The sequence below is a fragment of the Monodelphis domestica genome, chromosome 4 (genome assembly GCF_027887165.1).
Source record: "Monodelphis domestica isolate mMonDom1 chromosome 4, mMonDom1.pri, whole genome shotgun sequence".
NCBI lineage: Eukaryota > Metazoa > Chordata > Mammalia > Didelphimorphia > Didelphidae > Monodelphis > Monodelphis domestica.
Window position 1 is genome coordinate 89,383,117 of NC_077230.1, and position 17,001 is coordinate 89,400,117.

Here is a 17,001-nt window from a genome sequence, read left to right on the forward strand (position 1 = left end):
AAAATGACAAATATTGGAGGGGATGTGGGGAGAAATGGGGACACTAATACACGCTGTTTGTGGACTTGTGAATGGATCCAATTATTTTGGAAAGCAATTTGGAATCATACCTAGAGTTATAAAACTGTGTATATTCTCAGACCCAGCAATACCATTGTTGGGTCTGTTTCCCAAGGAGATTAAGAGAAAAAGGAAAAGAACATATAAATTCCAAAGTATTTATAGTAGTGTTCTTTGTCATGGCAAAAAACTAGAAATTGAGAGGATGCCCAGCAATTGGGGAATGTCTAAACAAATTGTGGCAAATGATTGAAATGGAATACTACCATGCCACAAGATATGATGAGAAAGCTAATTTTAATGAAACTTGGAAGGAACTACACAGGATAATGAACAGTGAAATGAGTAGAACCAAAAGAACATCATACACAACTACAGATTTAATTCTTGAAGAATAAATTGTGAATATTACCTCCAGAGAGTGAAAGGAAAGGAGGAAACATGAAAGACATAATTTATGTAAACATGTCTGGCTCCTAGATGATCCCTTAAGTGATTCGGGGAGGGATGGGAGTGGAGGGGGGGCTAGGGGGAAACAGGGGACACTTGTGGATAAATTCTACTAATAAAAGAAAACTGCATAAAATGCTTTTGTTTGTTTTAAGGGAAGGTTTGGTTTGGGATGTGCTTGTGCTAGCTGAAGCTTAGCCAATTCCTTCCCATCTCTGTCCTGAATGATAATTCTAATTCTATCCCGACAAATGCTCAGATAAAGAACTTCACTAAGTATTCACCATAACCCTGTGAAGCAGGTAGTACAAATATTATCTCCATTTCATAGATGTAGAAATTTAAGCCCAGAAATATTATGACTGGCTCATCCTCGACTAGTGTTCCATAGTTGGTAAGTAGCAAAACTGGGTATTGAATTCATACCTTTTGACTACTTCTGGGAAAGAATAGTGGACTTGTGGACAACCCAACTGGCCAGCCCATGCACTAAATACACAACTCTTTGGACAATAGGGATTCATATAATTGGAAGGCATAGGTAGGCACCGACTAGGAAAAAGCGAAAGCAAGTTACCCTGATTTTCTATCTTGCATTCAGAGAACTGGGTCAAAAGACTGGAAAGAATGAGTAAGAGGGACCAGAAAGAACAATTTTGCAGAAATTCCTTATTCTCATCCCCAACTCCTCAATATCCAGGGACAGTACCCTAATTTCCCTCTGGGAAAAAAATAGTTCAGCCACTCTGTTTTTTTTTTAACTACCCTTACAAAAAAAAAAAAACCAAAACTATCCTTACTTTCTGTCCTAGTAACAATTTTAAGACAGAAGGGCAAGGGCTAGGCAAATGGCATTAAGGGACTTGCCCAGGGTCAAACAGATAGAAAGTACTTGAGGTCAGATTTGAACTCAGGTCCTCTACCGAGCCACTTAGCTGCCCTTGGTCCAGCTATTCTTGAGTTCCCTTTCTCTACCCTGATGACCAGGCAGGCTATCGCTTTCTGTGATATAATGCTGTTCTCCATCATTCATCTCTTTGTGCTTCTGTTTATGTGCTAGCTGCCCTTACCTACCCACACCAAAAGCCTTCTTCTGTCCCCTTCCCTGCTGGCCAAGGGAGTTTGGAGGGGAGAGAGATTAGAATGTGAATGCTTCCATTTCTCACAGGTGTAGTTGGAGGTGGTGATGGGAGAAGGGCAGAGAAATGCCAAGTCAAAGAAGCATAGAATTACAAAGCTGGAAGGGACTTCAGAATTAGACCCAACTGAAACAACTTGACAACAGCAATGATTAAAACCCTGTAATTATTCCCAAGTCTCTTGACTGCCCAAATCAGTATGGTTTCCACTATACCAAACTGCTCTTCCTAGGATCACAAGATTTAAAAACAAACAAACAAAAAAACAAGAGGTGGCCTAACTGCTTGACCAATTTCCTGAAAGCGAGGCAGAAATCTAACATAGTAAAGTGACTTGGACAACATCAGGATGAGGACACTCCAAATCCAAGCCAGGCTGATTCCTGAGGTTAACATTAGTCAGTCAATAAACACTTAACGGTTGATTATGTATATGCCAGGGCTAAGGATGCAGCCCCTTCTCTCAAGGAGCTCATAGCCTAATGAGGGAGCAAACATGCAAACAGCCCAGTACAAATATGCTCCGTGCAGGATAAACTGGAACTAACACAGCAGGAAAGGCACGAGAATAGCTTCCTGTGGAAGATGAGATTTTAGGCAGTACGTTAGAGAAGCTGGGAAAACCAAGAGCCTAAGATGAGGAGGGAGAGCATTCCAGGGGGGATAGTCTGTGAAAAGGCCTACAGTTGGGAGATGGACAGAAAGAAGTCTAGTGTTACTGAATCAAAGAATATTGGGAAGGAAAGTTTAAGGAAGAGGAAGACTGAAAAAAGAGTAGAGCAGTCTCTGAAGAATACTGAATGTCAAAAAAAGGGCCTCATATTTGATCCTGGAGGTGACAGTGGAGTTCATTGAATGGAAGAGAAGGACTTGATATCTGCACTTTAAGACATTAAAAATGACTTACATTAAAAGATGATCTAGAGGGCAACTAGGTGGCTCACTGGATTGGGACCCAGATCTGGAGAGGGGGAGATCCTGGGTTCAAATTTGGATTCAGATACTTACTTTTTTTTTTTAACTCTTACCTTCTGTCTTTGACTCCTAACTCACAGTTAAGCAAGTCACTTAACCCCCATTGGCTAGCCCTTACCACTCTTCTGCCTTGGAACTAATACACAGTATTGACCCTAAGACAGAAGGTAAAGTTTTTCAAAAGAGAGAGAGACCCTGCAATGAGATATCTATAGAACTAGAAAAAAAGGATAGATCTCTAAATCTGGTTTGTAACAGTTAAATTAGTTTCTCTACTAAAAGTATTATATTTTAGAGGTTTATTAAAGATTATTAGAATTAAGAAATAAAGAAATACAAAATAAGAAAAAGCACGTGTAACCTACTCACTACGTTTTGCCTGCATGGTAGAGAGAAGCGTGAGTCTAGAAGCTGAAGTCGAGAGACCAAGTAGGCGGTACAGTCAGTTTAAATACAAATTTTGTTCTCAGATCAGGTGGGTATTCAGGTGATATTATAGGGAATTCTGGGAACTGCCAAGGACTTCTGGGGATTGAAGTCTGGGGTTCAAATCTCCATTTTTACAGGTTCTGCCACTCATCACTTCTCTGATCATGGGCAAGTCACACCAACAACAACACTCCTGAGGCCCTGGACCAGGAAGAAATCAAAGAATGGGACCCCAAAGACACCAAAACTCAGAACTGGGAGAAAAAAGAACTCTCAGTAGACTATGGTATCTGAAAACACAACCCTTAATACCTTCTTTTATTTTTCCTGTCTCCCTCCCCAAACCAATTTAAATAGGAAATGAATCTTATTCTGTTATACTCTGATCACAATTGTACTGAGCAGTGTAAAAAAGTTAGGGGCCAAAGATATGATAGTAAATGTTTAACAATTGGCTTTCCAAGGAAAAATGTATAGCAGAACACCTTCTAAGTTTAATCTACGTTATTAAAATTTTCTCCATCAACAATGAAAAGAAATAAATAAAAGAAATCAAATCCTAATTTGTAATGTTTGCTGATTTTTGAGCTATAAATGCACATACTGATAATTTTTTCAGGTAGCTGGCTTCAACATACCCCTGCTTAGAACTCAGAAGAACAACTGAAAAAGGAAGTAAAGAGGTGGGACCTGTTAAATTCTATAACAACAATAAAGCTCTATCCTCCCTCTTTTCAGTAGAACTTGTAAAGAGAATGGCATTTCCTCCACAGTGGATCTCACCAAAGGGAAAGCAGAAATCCAAATATAACAAAAATGTAGAGAATTCACCTACTAAACTCCAAGAAGGAAGAGTACATGTTGGGGTGGAAGAGGAAGGGTAGCTAGGTGGCACAGTGGATGGAACACCAGGCCTAGAGTTGAAAGGAACTGGATTCAAATCTAGCCTCAGATATTACCCTAAGGAAGTCACTTAATCCCATTTAATCCCAGAAAATAAGAGCTTTTTAAAAAAAAAAGTAAGTAAATGCAGTGCATTTCATCCTTTAAGCTATGCCTAATTCAGTCCTATAAACATTTATTGAATATCTACTTTGCAGAAGCTATGGTTAGTACACATAAGGACATTTTTAAGGAGCCCGGGGCTCCAGGATCTTATAGTCTAATAGAAATGAGAGAGGCAGAAGATAAATTCAATACCTTGAATACCAGGGAAATCGAGGTAAGGCCAAAGAAGAGATTTAGTCAAAGAGGAAGCTATAAGATATCTGCTGAGATCTTCTTAATGTGCCTTAGTTGGTAGAAGTAGAAATCACTGGAAGCAAAAGGGTGGACTTTCTAGAGGAGATGACATATGAATTAGGTCTTTTAAGAAGGGAATATATTCAAAAAGTAAAGATAGAGTCCAATATGGATATCAGGGATAGCATGAGTAAAAGCAAAGAAATGAGAAAGGAAGAGACAAAATTAGGAATCCAGAGTGGTTTAATTTGGCTGAAACACTGAATATAATGAAGAAGAGTTAATACAAAACTAAGGTGGTTAGAGGAGGAATGCAGAGATGGGGTTGGAAGGAAGAGATATGGCAAATGAAAGCATCTGAACTTGGAAGCTGGTAAGATGTAAGGAAAGAGGGAAAAGGGAAGAGAATTTTGGGTACCTAGAAAGAAGTTAGGGAGAATGGGTAGGTTTTTGAGGGGAAGAACAACAGTTAAACTTGGGACGTGATAATTTTGAGGTGTTGGGACAGGAAATATGGAGCTTGAAGTCATCCATAAAGACTCAAAAATTGAAGTCAATGGACATTACCAAAGAAGACAGTCCTTGGAGGAGAGGGCTGAGAACAAGACCCTGCAGGAATAACAAGAATAAGTTGAGCAGCCAGTAAAACACAGATAAAGAATAGTCTGAAGAGCTGAAGTAGAACCATAAGGGAATCAAAGAACAGAACCCAAGGGAGACAACATTATTAAGGAGAGATGGTCCACGGTGTCTTATAACTCTGAGGAGAGAAATCAAGTCTAAATGCATTTAAAAGTGAGATCATGAAATCTTAGAAGAGAACCACTTCCTTAGAACAAGAAACAGATTGCAAGAGGTTGAGGAGGAAGCAGAAGCAAACAAGTCAGACTATCCATCTTTTGAGGAATTTGGTAGTGGAGAAGAGAAGGAAAGGATAATTAGAAGGCATAAGTGAGACTGAGAGGTGTTTTTAGTTTGTTTCTAGGACAGTAAAGACCTGAATATATTGATGGACTGAAGAAGAGGTCAGAAGAGATGGGAAGACTGATTTTTGACAAAACAAAGTAAAAAAAAAAGTGATAAAGACTTGGAACTCACTCTATTGGAGCCCTGATCTTTAATTTATAAATTTGAATTTGGAGGCATCTAGATGGCTCAGTGGACACAGAACAAAACCTGAAGATGGAAGGTCCAGGGTTCAGATCTGACCCCAGACATTTCCTAACTGTGTGACCCTGGGCAAGCCACTTGACCCTTACTGCTCTTCAGCCTTGGCACTGATAGTCTCAATTCTAAGAAAAAAGGTAAGAGTATTTTAAAAAATTATGGGGTGGCTGGAAAAGACCAGAGAAAGGCAGTGGGGCATACAAGCTTTGGATTAGAAATCAGGAAAACGGGATCCTAGATAGTATGGACCACCATCTTTCCCTGAAATTCAATTGAATCCTATTGAAGATGACAGAGGATCGTCTTCTTTATTTCCTGTCAGTGTAAGGTTCTGGGGAAAGCAAGCTGAATTTAATTCTTTTTGTTTTCCTTTATGAAAATGGTCATTGTATTTGATATTTGTTAAATGTAGAATTAAACAAAATGCCTTAAAAATAATTTACTAGACTTCAACATGCTGATGGGCAGAGGAGTTTCTATCAGGGAAATGGGCCATAAAAAGAATGTACAAGCCTTCTCCCCCTCTGTATCCAACGGGGTCTTCTTGGGCTTGAAAGTAGACTATAAACCTCAGGGGAAGTGAACTCTTCTTTTTTTTTGTTTTTGCTCTTCAAATCTCCAGTGCCTGATACCTAGTAGGAACTTACTTGTCTATGAAATTCAAATAAAGCAAAGTTAGAGTAGGAATGCTGAAGGGTCCAGTTCAGTCCAATTCCAAGAATCCAAGGGAGACAGAGTCACTAGATGACTGATTCATATTTACCAGGTTTGCATCTGAAACCTCATTGTGGCTGTTAACACCTGGGAGTGTTGATGGAGCAATATTGTCAGCATGTCCATTTGCTTTTGTAAGACTTGGAAATAATATTCTACCCAGATGTATATTTCATGAAGTTTATTGGAAAGGGTAGACAACTATTCCTCTGACTGCGTGGTGCCTAGCCTGCCAGTCTCTTCCTCATTCCTTCCCTCACCTGCCTGCTCTGTCTCTTCTCGGTTCTCCCTCTCATTTCTCCCGTGGTTCTCCCCCAAGCAGTCCCCAACCTTGACTTTTATGGACGTACATAATGGGAACATACACCGACACAACCCCTGGCACAACTCTGCTATGTCAGGAATGTTTGATAGACAGGTAAAGCTCCTCAGGAGGGGTAGGGGATAAACTTCCTGGATACTGGTTCATTCCCTCAGGCCCCCCATCCTACATCACAGCCCCAGTCTAGACTCCTAATTAGGGTTCCCACCTCAAGCATCTCTCCAATCCATCCTCCAAACAGATACCAAAATAATACTAAAAAAATTATTATTTATTTCTTTTTAAATTTTAAATTGAAAATTCCCTCACTCCCACCTACTCCTGCCCACTGAGAAGGCCAGCAAAATGGTATCAATTATATGTGAGAAATCATGTAAAACATTTTCACATTAGTCATATCACAAAACAAAGCAAAAAAATTAAGAAAGAGAGAAAATTATACTTAAATTTATCCTCAGAGTTCATCAGCTCTCTTTGGGGAGGTGGGTAGCATTTTTTCATCAGGGGTCTTTTGAAATTGTCCCAAATTAGGGGGCCACTGGGCAGCTCAGTGGATTGAGAGTCAGGCCTAGAGATGGGAGGTCTTGGGTTCAAATCTGGCCTCAGACACTTCCCAGCTGTGTGACCCTGGGCAAGTCACCTAACTCCCATTGCCTAGCCCTTACCAAGGTAAGGGTTAAAAAAAAAAAGAAATTGTCCCGGATTATTCTATTACTCAGAGAAGTCAAACCTTTCACAGCTGATCATTATAACACTGTTGTTACTTTGTTCAATGATCTCCCAGTTCTCACTTTACAGAGTGATATTCCTAAAGTATAGGCCTAAACATGGTGCTCTCTGGCCCAATAAATGACAGTGTCTCCCTATTACCATGTGGATCAAATGAAAACTCCTCCGTTTGGTATTTATGGCTCTTTGCAATTTGGCTCCAACATATCTTTCTAGGCTTTTATTATATTTGCTATCTTATTCAAGCAAATTCTTAGTCCTGCCAAACTGGCCTTTAAAAAAAAAAAGAAAAAAACCCTACTTTGTGTCTAAGAATTCATAGTAAGTGTCAGTTCTAAGGCTGAAGACTGGTAAGGACCAGGCAATGGTAGTTAAGTGACTTGCCCAGGATCTCATCTCTACAAAGTATCTGAGGGAAGATCTGAACCCAGGACCTCCCTTCTCCAGGCCTGGCTTTCTATTTACTGATCCACCTAGCTAGCTGTCTCTAAACTGCTCTTGCTGTTCCTCCCCCTCTATTCCTTTTTGCCTGGAATGTACATTCTCCTTAGTTTCTCCTGGTAGGATCCCTAGTGGCCTTTAAAGAGCACTTCAAATATCTTCTCCATGAAGCCTTTTTTGAAGCAGGTACTGGTGCCCCTAACAAATCATCTTGTGTTTTTTTAATAAACTTATCTAAATAAATGCTGTCTCCTCCCATAGAGTGCAAATTCCTGAAGGGCAGGGATTGATTTTATTTTATCTTTATGTCCCCAGTGGTTGGCACATAAGAGCTGATTGATAAATGCTTCTTGGCTGATTGGAAAAATGCTCCTATTGTCACCTCTTTGAAAACCTTTGCCTAAAGAGGAACTCTGATCAACCCCACTTCCAGAAGCCTCATGACGGCAGAAGCAACCCACCTCCAGATAGAGAGGTAATGGCCTGAGAGTGAAGACTGAGAACATATAATTTCAGGAAAATGTATTAGCCGAGACACCCAAAATAAAACAAAGTCTTCAAGCCAAAAAAAAAAAGGAAATAGGAATATTGAGAGAGGGTCAGTCTCACAATAAAGCCGGACTCTGTTCGACAAGGGAAGACCTCAAACTGTGAGAGCAGCCTCCTTTATAGCACAATTTACAGAAGTGTGATGGGAGTTGGCAGAACTAACTTGACAATTATCATTCACTCACTTGGATCATGCCTGCTAGTGTCACTTGGCCCATATCATTGATGCAAGGAAGTCCTATACCCAATGCCATTTATTCAAGTAAGCAGTGGTGACCTGAAGAGTTTTGGTCACCTGCAGGGATTCTTAGACCAATTACATCATTAGGATAAGTTGCTTTAACAGATGCACTGGACTCCGGTCCTGTAGCCTTTGGCCTTGAGTGTGTAACTTGGCCCAGTATAAATTACAGAATTATTACAGAATCACTTTGCTCAAATTTATGTATTTGTAAGAGATTTGCTTTTTCTTGCTTTCTCAATGGAGTAGAGGAGGAGTTGGGAGGAGAGAATATGGACATGATTTTAAAAAACTGAATTAAAAAATAATAATAAATGACAATTGTTGTCTAAAAAGCCATACCATTTAAAAAGCATTTATTAATTGCCTATTATGTCTCAGACAGGCACTGTTTTATAATCCTTGCTTATGAAAAGGCAGAAAATGAAGTCAATTTAGTGTTGAAATAGACAGAGATCTGGACCTAGAGTCAGGAGGACCTTAAGTTCAAATTCTGGTGCAGCTAGGTAGTACACCTGGAATCAGAAGGACCTGGGTTCAAATCTGGATTCAGTCATGTCCTACTTATGTGAGCCTAGGCAAGTCATTTAACTCTGATTGCTCAGCCCTTGTCACTTTTCTGTCTTAGAATTAATACTAAGATAGAAGGTAAGATTTTTTTTTTAAAGTTCAAATCCAGCCTCAGACACTTGTTTGCAAGATGACCTTGGATAGCTCACTTAACCTCTTAGCCTCATCTGCAAAATGAAAAGAGCACCTTCCTTATAGAGTTGTTGTGAAGATAAAATGAGAATATATATAAAGCACTATATAAATGCTAGGTATCATTGTTATTACTACTAAAACAGTGTCTGCCCTCAGGGAGCTTCTATACTACCACAACTACCTCCTGGCACTCCATTAATGTATTCTTTCCCAATTCCAACTGTTAATGCTGCTTCTTTCAGAAGCCTTCTTAGGTCAACTGCTACCAGCTGCTCCCAATAGCTGCCATACTTCCAAAATCTTTCTCCCTATTCTTGGACCTGCCACTTCCCAGCCCATCGTCAACTGGGAGTTCTTTTTACTACTATAACAATCTACATATCTTTCTATAGGTTACAGTTGTAGTTTCTTTGTTTCCTCAACTAGAAACTGCCCTATTCTCTGCCCCAAACTCTGACTCCTGACAGCTGAGAAAATATTCACTAACACTCAAGTGTGGTAGGAAGAGAGCCAGCAAAATATTATATTAATGAGGTCAGGATCAGAGAATCTCATGCAAACCTGTTGGCTTCACACCAAGGAAACCTATTCCATGGGAGTACAACTAGTAGCAGAGGATAGAATAAAAAAGGTAACTAAGGAGCATGGGGGTTGGGTGCTGGATTTGGAATCAGGAAGCCCTAAATCAAATCCATCCTTGTACATTTTCAAGCTGTGTGATCCTAGGGAAAGTTGCTTAAACTCTTTCAGACTCATTTTCATTTGTAAAATGGGGATAATAATTGTCCCTACCTTATAGGGTTATTGTAAAGGCCAAATAAAACAATTACGTGCTTTGCAAATTTTATAAAACATAAAAGTTCTTGCTATTAGTATTATTAGAAAAAGTCCTGTATTTAGAATCTTATTTTTGGATTATCTTGTTGCCACTTGGTATCTCTATGATCCTGAAAATATCCTTTATCTCTCTTGACCTAAATTCCCTCACCAGTAAATTGAGGGAAAAGGACTATGAGATTAATTGACATTTATCAACAATCATTTATTAAAAGCCTTCTCTGTGAAATAAATATAAATAAAAAACTCTGAGGTGCCACCTTTCACCTTCCAGATTGGCCAATATGACAATAAAGGAAAATAATAAATGTTAAAGGAGATGTGGTAAAATTGAGGCACTAATATGTTGCTGGTGGAGTTGTGAATTGATCCAAACATTCTGAACAGCAATTTGGTATTATGTCCAAAGGACTTTAAAAGAATGCATGTCCTTTGATCCATCAATACCATTATTGGGTTTGTATAACAAAGAGATAAAAAGAAATAGGAAAGGTTCTATCTGTGCAAAAATATTTTAAGCTGTGCTTTTTGGGGTGGCAAAAAATTGGAAAATGAGGGAATGCCCTTCAATTGGGAAATGGCTGAACAAATTGTGGTATATGTTGGTGATGGAATACTATTGTGCTCAAAGGAATAATAAAGTGGAGGAATTCCATGGGAACTAGAATGACCTCCAGGAATTGATGCAGAATGAAAGGAACAGAACCAGGAGAAAATTATACACGGAGACTGATACACTGTGACACAATCGGATGTAATGGACTTCTTTACTAGCAGCAATGCAATGATCCAGGACAATCCAGAGAGACTTATGAGAAAGAACACTATCCACATTCAGAGGAAAAACTGTGGGAATAGAAACATGGAAGCAAAACAACTGCTTGATCACATGGGTTGAAGGGGACATGATTGGGGATGTAGACTCTAAATGATCACCCTAGTGCAAATATCAATAATATGGAAATTGGTTCTGTTAAACAACACATGTAATACCCAGTAGAATTGCATGTCAGCTATGGGGGGGTGGGGGTGGGAGGAGAGGAGGGAAAGAACATGAGTCGTGTAACCATGGAAAAATATTCTAAATTAACTAATTAAATTTTTTTAGTTAAAAAATTGGAACATGAGGTGATGTCCCTTAATTGCGGAATGACTAAACAAATTGTGGTATATGATGGTGATAGAATACTACTGTGATATAAAGAATGATGAACTGTTTACTTTCTATAAAAACTGGAAAGACCTCCATGAACTGATGCACAGTGAAATGAGCAGAACCAGGAGAACATTAAAAACTGTAACTGAGACATTTTGGGATTATAAAATGTAATAGATTTTGCTACTAATAGCAATACAATAATCCAGGACAAATCTGAGAGATTTATGAGAAAGAATGTTATCCACATCTAGAGAAAGCTGTTGAAATAAAAATGCAGAAGAAAACATACAATTGATCATGTGTTTATATGAGTATATGATGTAGGGTTTTGGTTTTAAAATATTACTCTATTACAAAAATGAATAAAAAGGAAAAAAAAGGTGTTGTGTGATATTGCATGTAAACCCCAATTGAATTTCTTGTCAACTCTGTGAGGAGGGAGAAAAGAAGAGAGGGAAACAACATGAATTGTGTAACCCTGGGGAAATTTTTGGAAAAAAAAAAAGCCTTCTATGTAGGAGGTAGCAGGGACACAAAATACAATAAATGAAACAATCCTGACTTAATATCTCATGAACTTCATATACTCCTAACTGGGCCACTTAAATGCCAGAATGGACAAAGTAATAGAGTATGGATGAACCTGCAAAAAATCTCTCATTGCTAAGGAAAAAGTAACAATTCTGAAAAGAAACCTCTATCAATGAGGAGTTAGGGACATCAGCTTTGTTAAACAAATAATGTCTTGTGGTTATAAAGAGAGAGGTATGTGGCAGCCTACCTACACCAATAAAATCCCAAATCTACTCCTCCCCACTCTACCTCACCCAATGTACAAGGCACTCTGTCAGGTCTTGGGGACACAAAGATGAAAAATAACAGCCACTGCCTAGGAGACTATAGACTTGGTATAAATCTGCTCTATTTGCCCTCAAGTTACCCATCAACGCAACATATTTTCAGATTCCTCCAATCCATCCCCTTTCTTATCATTCTAAATCTTCAGATCCTGAGAGGTTAAACAGAATTACAACAGAAATCAAAAGTCTAGAATTGTAGGTGAAACCGTGGGATTCATGCTGTCACCATAGCCCTAGTCAAGAGAAGTCTCTGAGGGTCAGGGGATGAACAGAAAGGAAGAAGTTCAAAGTTTACCCTTCTCTAATCCTTCAGCTGGGACCTTCTCTTTTTCCCCATTCAATTTTTCTGAGAGGATTTTTGTCTGAACCTTTTCTTTACTCCTCTCACATTTTTGCCTTGCATGATAATTACCTGTCTACAAGGTGAATTTCTCTTAGTGTAAACTATACTATAATATCTGTCTATATATATACTATGGTATATATAATATAGCATAAACTATAAACTCTTTGAGGGCAGTGATTGTTATTTTTTTGTCTTTGTGTCCCAAAGACTTTACAGAGTGCCTTGAATATTGGGTGAGGGAAAGTGGGGAGGAGATTTGTGATTTTACTGGTGTAGGTACGGAACTCCCAGTTAGAAAACTCCCTTCTTCAGTGGAGATATGCTACTTTAGAGCAATACAATCCTAGAGCATTGTCTTGCACATAATAGGGTAATTTAATATTTAGGCAATTGTAAAGATTATTGGAGAGGAACAATGGCAAGAAATGAGGAGGCCAAGAAGTAAGATGAAGACCCTCAACTCCATGGTGAGAATGGAAGTGGGAGTGAGGGGAATGGAGAAGACAGGTAACCTTCACAATCTGTACATTTGTGCAGCTCAGTCATCTAAGCCATAGGAACAATCTGCATAGGATAAAGAAGAGTGGTGGGCCAATTGCCAAAAGACTCCTTCCACACCCACATTATTTTCACATTACTTGTCCTGTCATCTTAGAGAATCCCAACCTTAAAAATCCACTCCTTTGACTTCTTGGTCTCTCTAAACTCCTTAATAAAATTCTCTTGGGAAGAGGAAATTCATAAAACCATTATTGGGTAGCATCTTGATGGGGATTCATTATTCAAACGCTACCAATCCCTCCCCCCCCCCCCCCAAGTCTCTAGAATGAAGGTAAGGAACGACTGGAATGGAAGCAATATTTAAGATGGGCTGGGAATGGGCTCCAGGTCTGGGGAGAGAGGGGCCATAGAGAAAGGAAAGTGAAGGGGGCAGCTGGGTGGCACAGTGGATTGAGAGCTGGGCCCAGAGATGGGACATCCTAGGTTCAAATCTGGCCTTAGACACTTCCCAGCTGTGTGACCCTGGGCAAGTCACTTGACCCCCATTGCCTAGCCCTTACCACTCTTCTGCCTTGGAGCCAATACACAGTATTGATTCTAAGAGGGAAGGGAAGGGTTTAAAAAAAAGGAAAGTGAGAGACTAAAGTCAAGCTTCTTACATTTACACTACCCTTGACATCACTACTGTAAGCCTAAACTACAAGGGGAAAGAAGTAGATGAATTGAATGCATTTTCTCAAAAACAAATTGTATCTTAAATGGGGGCTGTGTGGCTCTCTAGTGCAGTATGTTTAAGTAAGAATATTGGATTTGCAGTCAAGAGAACAAGAATTCATTCTCAGTTTTACCACTTTCTAGTCATATGGGCCCCGGGCAAGTTTACCTTGATGACCCACACTCTTCTCATCCACATAATGGTGTTAATAGTAATTGCCTTTTCTTCTGAAAGTTAAGACTGACTCCCTTCTGGATAGCTCTATTTTGGACCTACCTATACCTCAGCTATATGTGGGCATGGAGTTTGGGAAAGCTGCAGAGAACTGAGGGCAAGGAGGGTTGGGTATGACTGCCAGAGAAGAGTAGGAGATGAGAAATGAAGCCTCAAGCTTCATTGGAGACAAACTCTATCTCTTTAATCCTTTCCTCCCATTCTCTCCGGGAGATTTCCCCAGTATCTTCCTGCCTCTCTCCTTAAGGAGGGAAAGGATCCTTCTTCATACAGAAGCCTACTCCTAGTCAGTTCTCATGTCAACCCTAACCCTAGGCATATCCCCATACTCCCCCTTTCTGTATCTCCATCTCCCAAGGCCAAATTCTCTCTCTCTCTCTCTCTCTCTCTCTCTCTCTCTCACACACACACACACACACACACACACACACACACACACACACACACACACACACACACTGCTTTCTCCAACGTTACTAGGGGCGCGCACCCTATCTCGCCCCAGCTATATGAAATAAGAGAAAAGGGTCTCCCAGCTGGATGGAAGGAGGGAGCGGTGACAGAACGCGGAGAACAGAAGTGGGGGGGGGGGGGGGCGGCCGGCATGTGGGCGGCGGGAGGAGAGGATGGCTGAAGGGAGGGACGAACTTCTTGACAAAAAGCAAGGCACGAGTGGCCAAGCCGGGGAGCGCACGGACTCCACCTCCCAGAACTCTTCCTCCCCCTCCCCTCCAAGTGCCACGAGCAAGGAGCGAGCGAGGACAAGTGGGGACAAAAGCGCGGTACTCACGGAGTTAGTCTGCGAAGGCAGCCCAGGAGTCAGGGAGCCCGCCCCGGAGCACTGAAGTGTGGAGCAAGCGGGCTAAGAAGCGCGCTCCACTTTCCGGCCGCTCCGATCGTAGCCGCAGCCCAGCGGCGCTGCCCGCCTCTGTGCCGGGCTCCCTGCCCTCAGTCGCTCTAACTTCAGCCACTGGGCTATGTACGGAGAAAGCAGCGCTGGGAGCCGGGAAGGCAGGCGAGACCCGGGAAAGGGCTGGAGGGCGGGGAAAGGTGGCAGGAGGGAGGGAAGGAGGGAGGGAGGGAAGGAAGGAGTGTGTGAGGCGCTCCGAGTCTCAGACACAAAGTGCCCAGATTGCTGACTCCAAAGAAACACGCGTTGATTTGCATGTCATTTGCATGGCGTTCTATGAATGGACAAACGGACAAACTCTTCCTAGCTTTTACCATTCCTTCACATCCCCTCCTTGCTCCCTTCCCTCAAGGATTCCATCACTAAGAAAGTTCCTAAGACATGCCCCAAATCCCAGCCTCCTGTTCACCGTCTCCATCAACCTCCTTTCCCTTTGAGTAGGAGAAACTTTTTCCTCAATCGGACCACTAATTGGTAATAGCTTTAAGAGGTTCAAAGTCCTTTCCATCCCGAGTTTCACTTAGTCTTCACAACTCTGCAAAGATACAGCATTTATTATCAATCCCATTTTGTGGATGGGGAAAGTGAAGTTCACCGAGATACACTTGGTAGAACTGGAAATATATCATCCCTATCCTCTGACTACCGCACAAGAGACCCACACTGCCCCCAATTAAGATACAATTTGTTTTTGAGAAAATGCATTCAATTCATCTACTTTTTTTCCCCTTGTAGGTTAGGCTTACGGTAGTGGTGTCTAGGGTAGTGTAAATGTAAGAAGCTTGACTTTAGTCTTTCACTTTCCTTTCTCTATGGCCCCTCTCTCCCCAGACCTGGACAGCCTATGTTGGTTATTAGGAAACCAATACAAACCATTCCCAGCCCATCTTGAATATTGCTTCCATTCCAGTCGTTCCTTACCTCCATTCTAGAGACTTGGGGGGGGGGGGGAGGGATTGGTAGCGTTTGAAAAACGAATCCCCATCAAGATGCTACCCAATGATGGTTTTGTGAATTTCCTCTTCCCAAGAGAATTTTATTAAGGAGTTTAGAAAGAAGTCAAGTCAAGAAGTCAAAGGAGTGGATTTTTAAGGTTGGGATTCTCTAAGATGACAGGACAAGCAATGTGAAAATAATGTGGGTGTGGGAAGAGTCTTTTGGCAATTGGCCCACCACTCTTCTTTATCCTATGCCCATTGTTCCTATGGCTTAGATGACTGAGCTGCACAAATGTACAGATTGTGAAGGTTACCTGTCTTCTCCATTCCCCTCACTCCCACTTCTATTCTCTCCATGGAGTTGAGGGTCTTCATCTTACTTCTTGGCCTCCTCATTTCTTGCCATTGTTCCTCTCCAATAATCTTTACAATTGCCTAAATATTAAATTACCCTATTATGGGCAAGACAATGCTCTAGGATTGTATTGCTCTCGAGTTGCATATCTCCACTGAAGAAGGGAGTTTTCTAACTGGGAGTTCCCTACCTACACCAGTAAAATCACAAATCTTCTCCTCCCCACTTTCCCTCACCCAATATTCAAGGCACTCTGTCAGGTCTTGGGGACACAAAGACAATCCAGTATTCTCCTTTAAACACTTCACTGGAGACAAAAGCATACACCCCCAACCAAGCTACCAATTGTTTTTAAGACATATAACACATTCAGTTCATCCACTTCCCCCCCCCCCATAGATACTTGATAAATAATTAACAGCAATATGAGGAACCATTTTCTCCTGGTTTGTATTGGTTTCCTAATAACCAACATAGGCTGACCATCTACTTTTAACATGAAAAATAGAAATCATATTGGGAAAAAACAAAAAAGACAAAAATAATATTCTCTTTCACATTGTAGCCTAGTGATAAAAAGACAGCAATGTTAAAAAAAAAAAAAACCCACAACTGAAGGAGGGAGAGAGATTCGGTTGGGAAGAGGGACAGAAAGATAAAAAAGGAGAAACAGAGGACAAATAGAGAGGAAAATAGAGGAGAGGTTGGGAGAAAAAAGGCCAACATTTGCTCATCTGAAATGGATTCTCCAACTTCAACCCCACCATCTTCCCCTTGCTTAAGCCACTCAGCCGGAACCCCTCTTTCCTGCCCCTGTTATCTCCTTTCCATCCTTTGTCCCATGGTCATGTAATGGTCCCTCTCTAAATGACTTCCTTTCTTAGATGTATTTAAAGAACCTCTTATTGGTTTTGAACTCAATTTCAAGTTTCTAATTAAAATATTTTGGAGAAAAAGAAATTCTTTGGAACTTGCCTAATTTC

At 40.7% G+C, this 17,001-nt stretch overlaps 1 protein-coding gene across 1 annotated transcript in view; it reads right to left on the reverse strand.

The window, feature by feature from the left end:
- MYLK (myosin light chain kinase) overlaps positions 1-14,859 on the reverse strand; it is a 475,306-nt gene extending 460,447 nt beyond the window's left edge. The window contains exon 1 of the mRNA XM_056793546.1: positions 14,606-14,859. The gene's annotated coding sequence lies outside the window, so the exon portion shown is untranslated. The remainder of the gene's footprint in view (positions 1-14,605) is intronic.
- Between the last annotated feature and the right edge of the window lie 2,142 nt (positions 14,860-17,001).